The sequence below is a fragment of the Ixodes scapularis genome, unplaced genomic scaffold (assembly GCF_016920785.2).
Source record: "Ixodes scapularis isolate PalLabHiFi unplaced genomic scaffold, ASM1692078v2 PGA_scaffold7__128_contigs__length_106722199, whole genome shotgun sequence".
NCBI classification, from domain to species: domain Eukaryota; kingdom Metazoa; phylum Arthropoda; class Arachnida; order Ixodida; family Ixodidae; genus Ixodes; species Ixodes scapularis.
In genome coordinates this window covers 16855505-16865766 of record NW_024609882.1, presented here as the reverse complement: position 1 = coordinate 16865766, position 10262 = coordinate 16855505, and the positions used below count along the sequence as shown (strand labels likewise).

Genomic DNA, 10262 nt, shown 5'->3' with positions numbered 1-10262 from the left:
TATAAGAGCCCGCCACTTCCGAGCACCGGGACACAACCGGGCAACCAGAGCAAACTAGAGACCATGTTCCGTAGCAGCCACGTCGCTCTGGCCCTCGGCCTCCTAGTGGTCCTCGCCGCCGTCTTGGTCATTCAGGCACAGCACGGTGGACGCGGCTTCGGCGGAGGCTTCGGCGGTGGACGTGGATTTGGAGGCGGCTTCGGCGGTGGACGTGGATTCGTAGGCGGCCATGGCGGAGGACGTGGATTTGGAGGAGGCTTCGGCGGAGGACGTGGATTCGGAGGAGGCTACGGCGGACGCGGCTTCGGTGGCGGACACTTCGGATAAGTGTCCAGACAAGAAAGTGGAAAAGAAACAAAAAGCCCACCAAACCGCGGCACGCCCAGCGGTGACCGGTCGGCAACCTCTAGCCAACTCACCCAGCATCGGTGTATACCTAAGAAATGAACTGAAATTCCAGAAAGGAAAAGTCACGGAATTTCATCCCAACCTAGTACGTTTCCTGTCTTGCCAAGCTCTTTCAGAAACGGAGGCAATCGCAGTATACGCGAGCTCGCCTAGACCTACAGATGAAATAAAAGAATATCCTGGGCTTGAAAAGACCGTGCTTGATTGCCTGTCGACGCGCTTGGAGTCTGCCCCCGCGGGCCTGCACCACATCTGGGCGGCCTTGAGGACGATTCTTCCCATCAAAACATGTGAGGAGGTACTGGCGCGTGCCACTCGAGATAGGGGTCACTCGTGCGCGACCGAAGACCCGGGGAAAACCAGCGAGGGCCTTTAAAAAGGTGGCCGGGTGACCTCCAATCACAGTGGGATCAGTGCATCCGTCTGGAAACGCAGGTAAGCGTACGACATAATCTCGCCACCGTGGACAGCAGGCGCGCCGCAAGGTTTCCATCGAAACCTTAGACCGTGTACTACCTGTTGCAGAACGAGCCGAGGTTCATCATGATCAGAAACATTCTCATCGCCGCGCTTCTCATCGCGGCCCTGTGCGGCTTGGCTGCTGCGCAGTTCGGCTACTACGGAGGCTACGGAGGCTACGGTCGCCGCTTCGGAGGCTACGGCTTCGGCCGCGGCTTCGGCTACGGTGGATACGGCCGAGGGTTCTATGGAGGCTACGGACGCGGTTTCTATGGTCGTGGCTTCTACGGCTAAATCAGGAGATACTATACGGTAAGTTTGCCTTAGTGTACAAAAAAAAAAAAAAAAAAAAAAACTGAAAAACCATTGACCGTTATGTTTTTAAAGCAAAAGTAACGCGTGCAACGCGTTATTTAAGAAGCGATCGTTTATACTATTTTTACGCAAAATTAGAGCGCAGCCGACGCGAAGATCTTATGAAGCCAATCAACAGCAGCAAAGTGCATAGTCACGGAGTTTATCATCTGTTTACTCTCACCGGCTAAAGAAATCAGGGACAGAAAATGCGACGTGATTCTGCGTTTTTTTTTTTTTTTGTACACAATTGGTTGAGGCGGTGATGGGAACGTACAAAGACGGACCAGCGCCGTGACGATGCACTTTTGGTATACCGTCGGCTGCGCTCGGGCTTTGAGTGAACCCTATAGTATGGACGACACTATAAACATCCTTTTTTCGGGGAAGGAAGAACACACCATTGATAATTTCCCTCACAACATTTTTTCACGAAATTTGACGTCACGGGTCCGGGCGTTACGTGACGGGATCATTTCAGGTGATATCACGAAGTGGCAAAATCAGCTGTTCGCCTCGGTGGCCGGTTCGAATCCCGGCCGAGGGGCCACGCAGTCTGACGGAGGACGTCACGTGACCTGAGCTCATGCGGCGTGGTCACGTGACGTGGCGTCACGGAGTCAAGTCGTTACCATAATCTGACGTGACGTCATAGCGTCGTGCGCACTTACCCGCTAAATTTAGCGGGGGAAAGTGGTCCCGCCACTTTTCGACAACACTTGGGCGTCTCGCGAGCTTCGAGCGTGCACGCGCAGCCCAAGCACGGTGGAAGGCGACAAGCGCGTGACGTCGTGTCGTCCCGACCTGGACTTGCCCCGTGGTGACGTCACGAGTCGTGGTCTCGGCTATCGTATCTCTAGTTCCATTGACATCTGAGATGATATATATGCGTAAAAAGGCACAGCACAAGCTCGAAATTATCGCATTCTTTAATTAAAAAACCAACACCGTCAAATTTGATAAACTGAAATTACTCTTATTTGCGTCGACAAAGACCGAGGGCCACTGCAAAGGGACGAAGAAAATCAAATGCCGCTTCGAAGGCCGTGCCCATCAGTGGCAAACACGAGCGTTCGGCGACGACATTGGTCTAGAGCGTCGGATAATGACGACATAGATTTCTAGAGGTAGGACTGGCTGAATAGTATAGCTGCACGCGACCATTTCTGGTCATTTCAAGCGCGTGATTCTCACTCAAATTTTTGCTTGGAACACCCGTAAATCGGTAGGGAGCTGACATCTTCATATTTGGGTGGTAATTCCAACAATTAGAAAGATCGCGCGTGGTTGTTGCATGCTCTTGTCTTTCGGTTCGCTATTGGTTCAGACCAAGGACGTCATCAGCCACAAAAAATGTGCTCAAAATTCTTAGCTACGTTTAGCTATTACGTTCAAAATACGTCAGATTTTTTCTGTGTTTAATTTTTAATGTGTTGCTAGAGTCCCACACACTAGTGCAAACAAACGCAATGCAAAAAAAAAAAAAAAGCCTTAGAAACGTTTTGCAGGGCTCCTTTAATGAACATCATAGTGAGCGTTTGGCCAATTGTAAACGCTTTGGCTCGCGCGGGTCTCCAACGGAGGGTTGTGTTAAAAAGCGTTCCACACTTCAAAGCGGTCGAAACTCGAAAGACCTGGTTGGTTCCGGCAACCGTGTAGAAGGCAGGGACAATGTTTCGCATTGCGGAGTTTGAGACCTGACTGCAGTCATCTCTCCCGCAGCTACCCACCCCGACCTGGTCCGAGCCTCCCTGGACACCGTGCAAGTAATAAACATTCAGTAATTGCTCCTCTCTCTTCGTCTCTTATGTTTGTTTTTTTTCGCCACTGGTCTGTCTCTTCGGCCTTCGGGCAGAGTTCGGTTGTCTGGCGGCGGACTTGCGTCGTGCACGTATGCCAGGCGGGTCGCACACAGGTGGGTCGCAAAAGCCAGCAGGCAAACAAACAAACAAACAAGCATAACATCATGACAACATAGAAGTTAGTTTCTTGAGTGGCTCGCATTTCGTAGACAGTGATATCTAAAAAAAGAACGACAAACTACTAATATATTAAAAGCAATTTTATGCAAACTTCAATTGTTCCCAGCCGCAAATATCAGGTCTTATCCGGCTTGGTGTTACAAGATGCTGTTGTAAATGTGCACACCGGTCGCTGTTCTCGCCATATAACCCTTGGTCAGGTGAATGCTTAAACTAGTTTAAATTAGTACGTTATTATCGCCGTCATAAAGTTATAGCATAATTCGTGGATCGCTACTTGGAGTGGCAGCAGGTACTACAGCGCTACAGTGTAAAAGTACTGCGCAATACTTGGTTCACCCCTAAGTGGAGACTTCGGTGGAAGCTACGAGTCGGTTGGACCAGCCATATGTCGGTCCTTCCCCACGCGTTCACGATCTCGCCCACACCCTCGTGTGCAGAGCTGGGTTAGGTGATAAAAAGAAGACGGCTGATTAGTCCGGAGGAGCCTAGCTCGCACCAAGCTCTCGGCTTAGGACTGTGCTCCGACCTCGCTTCACAAGTTTCCCAAACAAGCCGATAAAGGTCAAATAGTTTGTTGACAACCGTAGCGTACGCATTTTGATAGGCGCCCTTCTGAGTCCACTTTTTACAACTCGTACGCAACCCCCCCCCCCCCCCCCCCCACTCTCCACAAAAAAAAAGGGGGGGGGGGCGTGCATTTTTTTTGTTTGTGGAGTATTGTTTGTGTCGATCCATACAGGTCTTCGGCGAATGACGCCGAGAGCAAATATTTCCAAATGCTTTTGCTCACGTACGAACGAAATCACTCAGCAAAGGACGGGTTGTTCATGCACTGCCGGTTAAATTGCCGGTCGGCCGCTGTGTATGGTAATGGCTTTGTGTAGCTGCTAGGTCCGGCTTTCTTGTTTTTTTGTTTGTTTTTTTTTCAGCCGCGTTTTCCGTCACTCATGCTGTCGCCGGTCAAAGCCCGCAAGCAAGAGTCTTCGTTGTACACACAGTGCTCGTTGCTGCCGCCGAGCGCGCACCGAGGAAAGTCCGCGCTCCAAAAGCAGTCGCGGATTGCACGAGGACAGTGCAATCGGCAACAACACGCTTTAGCGCGAGGCCAGGTCCCAGACTCGGAAACAAAGACGCTAATGGCAAACTCGTGTGGTCAATCCCCGGCGAGCTCTTGCCGACGACACAGGCAACCAAAAACGCGCCGGCGCCCGGCTCACGAATACGGGGTCCGTTAAAAACGTGGTGAAAATCAAAACAGCGCTCAAAAGCAAAGATTAAAGGAAGGCAATTGTCGGGGGAGGTGTATGTGTGTACGCGTGTGCGTGTGCGCTCGCGCGAGCGTACGTGTACGTGTGTTTTGTGTGTCTCTGTGTTCCCTTTCTTAGTGTTCGTTTTTGAGCGATGCTTACTTTTCAACACGTTCGACTGGAAGACGTCGTGTTATGTGCCGCCGAACAAGCTTCTTTATGCGTGTTGCATGTCACAGAGTGAGAGTGCGAAGCAGTTAACGTGAAAAAGTGATTGTCGATTTGACCTATTTCTCTTGCAAACCTGAGAGGCAGTCTTAAAAATACTATCATTTTGGAATATTCTCATTGTAAGCATTAACCAAAAAGGGAAGATTTAGTGCTCGTGAATATACAGCGGCAATATGGAAGGTATAGATGTCATGTTCTAGCTGTGTCGGACTGTGTACAAGGTGGTGTAAGACCTTCCTTGGCTCGCCTGGATTTCAGGATTCCTTTAAACTGTAGACCGAGTACCGAATTGAGAAAATGGGGAATTTTAGCAAACCGTTAACCGTGTTCCACGTACCGCACTGCCAGAGCCTTTGAAGCATGCTTTTAAGAGCGCACCCGTGTGATACCGTGACTGCAGGTTGGTCCGCGGAACAGGGTAACGGTTTGCAGAAAGTTCCTATTAGGGGGTTTTAGACGTTTAGCGAGCCGTTTTTAAAGCACACGGTTCCGAAATCGTGACGGTGCAGCGATGGTCCGTCCTGTCAAACCGTACGTGAATATAATGTATTTTAGCGAATTGTAAAACTGACACAACCGTGTAAACGCTGATGATGATTGCGTTTGACCGGTAGCGCCATCTTCTAGTAAACATGTAAAACATTCTGCAGCGTGCAACACCGAGGCGGCTCGTGTTTACTGCCGGCGTAATTTTTGCAGGTCGGAATTTCAAAACCTGCAAAGCTATAGATAGAAAAAAAAAAAAAGTGCTCAAACGGCCGGAAAGGTAGGTGGTGTGGTCTTCGTTATCTTTAACTTGAATGATTGTGAATGATTGTTCACGTTGTGTTATGTCGGACCAAAACATTTCGTCTGCTAACGGGCGCCACGGCAGCTATAGTCATCCGTTTATACTGTGGGGATTGTGATCCCTCAACATTCTGTCGCGTCAGCGTTTTGGCGCGCCGTGGCGGCCGCGCTGGCGTAGCGAGAGGTGGCGCTGCTTACCACTGTGAGTGGCTTCCTCCTCTCCCCCTTTGGGGCGATTTCCGTAACGAACCCCCGCACAAAGGAGATCGACGTGTCGCTCCTTGTGTAGCGATACCGCATACTAGGCGTATGCGTGCCGGAAAGAAGTCAGACGACGAACTGCGCTCTAGGTCATGAAGGAACCAAAAAGCCCCCGTTTATTGATCGGGCCGATAATATACACTGCCGGGAACATCACGTGCTCATGACGCTGGGCGGACGGGCCAGCGATAACAACATAGGCAAGCGATAACAGACAACAACACATCTCTCTTTTTTCGAGAACAAAAAAAACGTCGCACATACAAGACAAAGAATATACGTTGCCCCCAAACTTCAAAACAAAACATAGTCATCAATACCCAGCCTTATGGGTTTCTTAACTACTCTTCCAAACCGCGTTACAGTGAGAGTAGGGTCACCATTGGCTACCGCGCAAGATGGAGGCGCCGAATCTGTAGCCGCAAAGTCGTCCGTGCTATGTGCAAATTGTGCAGTACTTGGTTGCTGTAGCCGCAGAGTCGTAGTCGCAGAGTCGTCTGTGCTATGACCCAACTGTGCAGTACTCGACTGCTGTTTATTGTCCGGAAACTCGTATGCCTCCGCGTTTTCACATTCTTTTGGGAGACGGTTAAGCATTCTCCTGTTTCGGCGGAGATCAACGCCGTCGTCTGTCCGCACCACATACGACCGCGGTTTCGGCGCCGGTGCAAGGACTGTGGCCTTGGACTGCATGTCTGTCACCCAGACCGGGTCACCTGCTTCCAGCTCGGGAAGCCGTCTGGCCCGATGGCGTCTGTTGTAGTAGCGGCACTGCTGCCTCCTAACCTTCTGGTCCCTGGCCACTACTTCTTTCGGGCGGCTTTCTCCCGGCTTTCGATGACGTGGCAGCATTGGGACCCTGGTCCTCAGTCGCCTACCCATAAGTATTTCAGCAGGGCTGACCCCAAGAATGCCGGGCGTTGCCCTGTAAGCCAACAGTGCCAGGTAAGGGTCTTTGGACTTTAAAACGAGATGCTTAACCGTCTGGACCATTCGCTCATGCCTATGCATGAGCGAACAACATAGGCATTGCCTATGTTGTTATCGCTGGCCCGTCCGCCCAGCGTCATGAGCACGTGATGTTCCCGGCAGTGTATATTATCGGCCCGATCAATAAACGGGGGCTTTTTGGTTCCTTCATGACCTAGAGCGCAGTTCGTCGTCTGACTTCTTTCCGGCACGCATACGCCTAGTATGCGGTATCGCTACATGGTGTCAGAAGTGGGATTACGAGCCTTGTTCCTTTCAACAAGAGACCATCAACCACGCTAAGGCATGCTCTATCTTGCCAGTATGGCGTGAGAAATGAAGGAACATTTGGTTTCTTCGGCCAACCGGTTTTACACAGTCTGATGAGGTGTTTACAAATGTCATCCTTAATTTGACATTCTCTCACTCTAGACAAAAAATTGTCCCCCGTTTCCAAGCCAAGCAAACACGCCTTAGAATATGCTGTGACCTCCGACACACACAACCCCTTTTCGGAGTCGCCGCATTTGACAGGGGACCGCGAAAGAGTGTCGGCCGTGACTAGCGATTTTCCGGGAACATACTGGACACTGTAAAGATAGCGCATTAGTCGTAGCCGGAACCGTTGAATTCGGGGTGGCATATCATCAATGGCCATCTGACCCAGCAACGACACTAAAGGCTTGTGATCCGTTTCGAAAATAACATTTAGGCCACGTATGTATTCATCGAACCTTTCAGCCGCCCACGTCAGTGCTAGCGCTTCTTTTTCTATCTGGGAGTATCTTCGCTCCGTGTTCGTGAGGGAACGAGATGCGAAAGCTATCGGCCTGCGGTGACCGTCTTTCTGCGCTTGATAAAGGACAGCTCCCAGCCCGAAAGAGGATGCGTCAGCTGAAAGTACAGTTGGAAGCGTTGCATCGTACATGGCCATACATTGCGCAGAACAAATGAGCCCTTTCAGCTCGTTCAGTGCTTTTTCTTGGTCACACCCCCAGACCCATTCGCTATCTTTGTGCAAAAGAGCACGCATCGGGGCCGTAATTTGCGCAAGATGAGGCAAGAAGCGACCTAGATGATTGGCCATGCCGAGCAAGCTTCTTAGTTCGGTCACATTTTTCGGTGCGTTTAGATTCTTAATCGCGCTGACTTTCGCTGGATCAGGCTCAATGCCATTCTCATTCAGAATATGGCCCAAGAATCGCACTTTATTAACCCCAAACAGACACTTTTCTTTGTTCAGAGTCACGTTTGCGCTAGCTAGGCGCGACATAACCTCAGCTAGACGCTCATCATGCTGGGTTTTCGTTTCGCCAAACACTAAAACGTCGTCCATGACGTTGACGACTCCTGGCAGACCACATAGGATTTCGGACATTCTTTTCTGGAAATACTCCGGAGCGGACGTAATTCCGAAAGGTAGTCTGGTAAAACAGTACCTTCCGAATGGAGTCAAGAACGTAGTCAGTTCCTGGGAGTCCTTACTTAGACGAACTTGGTGGAAGCCCGAAAAAGCGTCAAGCTTCGAAAACCATTTCGCCCCTGCCAGAGAGCTTAAAGCTTGGTCGACCGTAGGTAGCGTGAAGCGCTCGCGAACAACGCACTTATTTAGCTTCGTGAGGTCTACGCATACTCTTAGTTCCCCCGACCGTTTCGTGACCAGCACGATTCCCGCGCACCAGTCTGTGGGGCCGTCTACTTTTCTAATTATTTCCATGCGCACGAGTCTCTCAATCTCGTGTTTTAATCTTTCCATGAGCGGAATCGGCACTCGCCGCGGAGCGGTTATGGCATAGGGAATTGCACCAGGTTGTAGCCTGATAGTGTATTCTCCTGGGATAGTTCCTAGGCTACGACCCATGTGCGGAAAAAGTGTCTCGTACCGCTCTTTATCTGCAGTAAGTGAGTCGGCAAATTTAACGACACCTAGTGCTTCCAAGGCTGGCAGCCCGAGAAGTACGTCGCGGAGAGGGCTAACTACGTAGCACGTTTGACGGGCAGTTTTTTCTTTCCACGCAATCTCGGCTACAAATTTGCCTAATACATTAAGCTTGTTGCCGCCAGCCCCCTGTAGTACCTCGTCTGCCTTATCAAGGTGGGTGGGCAATCCTGGAAAAGTAGACGGTAAAACTGACACTTCCGCGCCCGAATCAATCTTAGCGAGGATGGGCACCGAGTTTATCCGAACCTGCACATAGCGCGCTTTCCGGTCCGCGTCAATCGCGCTAATGAAAGCTTCCCCGGTGTCGTGTTGGACAGCCGAGACGCGTACCTTTCTTTGCGCTGACTCAACTTTCTTGAGGCATGCTTTCGCAAAGTGTCCTTTGTTGCCGCAGTTGTGGCACTTGGAAGTTTTGGCCGGGCACGCCGACCTCGGGTGGGCGTCGCCATCGCAGTACAGGCACCGCCCCCTGTTGCGTTGTGGACGTCTCTTGTGGTCCACGGCATCCACGTTGGCGCCCCGGTCCTGAAGTTCCGGCGAACTCCCGGAGTGTAGACCTTCCGGTCGGAGGCTCTGCTGCTGCTGTCGCACGGTTTCTTTGAGACGCGCCTTGGCCAGTGCTGTAGCCAATGTCAGCTGCGAATCCATCTGCAGGGCCTCGGAGAGTTTTGCGTCACGAAGCCCGACGACAAACTTGTCCCTGATGAGCCGTTCCTTCATATCCGCGAAGTCGCAGCGGTCTGCAAGAACGTGAAGTGCAGTTGCGAACTGATCCACCGATTCTTCTGGCCGTTGCTGGCGTCTGTGAAAGCACGCACTTTCGTAAACGATGTTCCGCTCTTTGACGAAGTGACTGTCGAACTTCTGCTTGACAACATCGTACTTTTTTGCTTCTTCGTCGGTCAGCCCAAAGGTAGCAAAGATTTCGCGGGCTTGGCGACCCATTGTGTAAAGTAGCGTGCGTACCTGGGCCTCTTCCGAGCGTTCGTTGAGCGCTGTTGCGAAGCGGTAGTCATCGAAGTGGTCGATCCACGCCGGCCACTCTGACGTCTTGTCAAAGTCCAGCGGTGGCGGTTGCTGGAGGGCCGGGATTACTGTTGCGGGCTTGTTTTCCATTTTCCAGGAATGCTGCCGTCTGCGGCCTCAGCGCGATAGATGACCACCGCCCACTTCTGACACCATGTAGCGATACCGCATACTAGGCGTATGCGTGCCGGAAAGAAGTCAGACGACGAACTGCGCTCTAGGTCATGAAGGAACCAAAAAGCCCCCGTTTGGTGGTGGTGGTGGTGGTTTGTTGGGTTTAACGTCTCCTGGGTTAGCCTAGCTCTGATGTGCTGGCCTGGGCAGGTGACGAGCTCCAATAGAGCTAAAAAAAAACAACAAAAAAAAAAATAAAAAAAAAACGAGGGTAATGCATTAAGAAAAATACATGAGCCTGGGCCTACTTTGGCTACAGGCGCTCAGTCAGTTCTGTGTGTCGTAGGAACGCCAACAATGCCTTGAAAATCCTCCGGCACTTTCGCCTGGGCCCGTCGGGAAAGAGCAGGCTGTCTGTTGTCATCTGGGTGCCCTCCTTAACCCGTTGACGCAGCGCTTCCCGTTGGGTCTCGTATG

At 51.3% G+C, this 10262-nt stretch overlaps 1 long non-coding RNA gene across 1 annotated transcript; it reads left to right on the top strand.

The window, feature by feature from the left end:
- The first annotated feature begins 730 nt into the window (after window positions 1–730).
- On the top strand, window positions 731–3016 carry LOC121046254. The gene is made up of 3 exons (XR_005798072.2): window positions 731–843; window positions 934–1179; window positions 2944–3016. It is a non-coding gene; the product is annotated as an uncharacterized LOC121046254 (long non-coding RNA).
- The last annotated feature ends 7246 nt before the right edge of the window (window positions 3017–10262 follow it).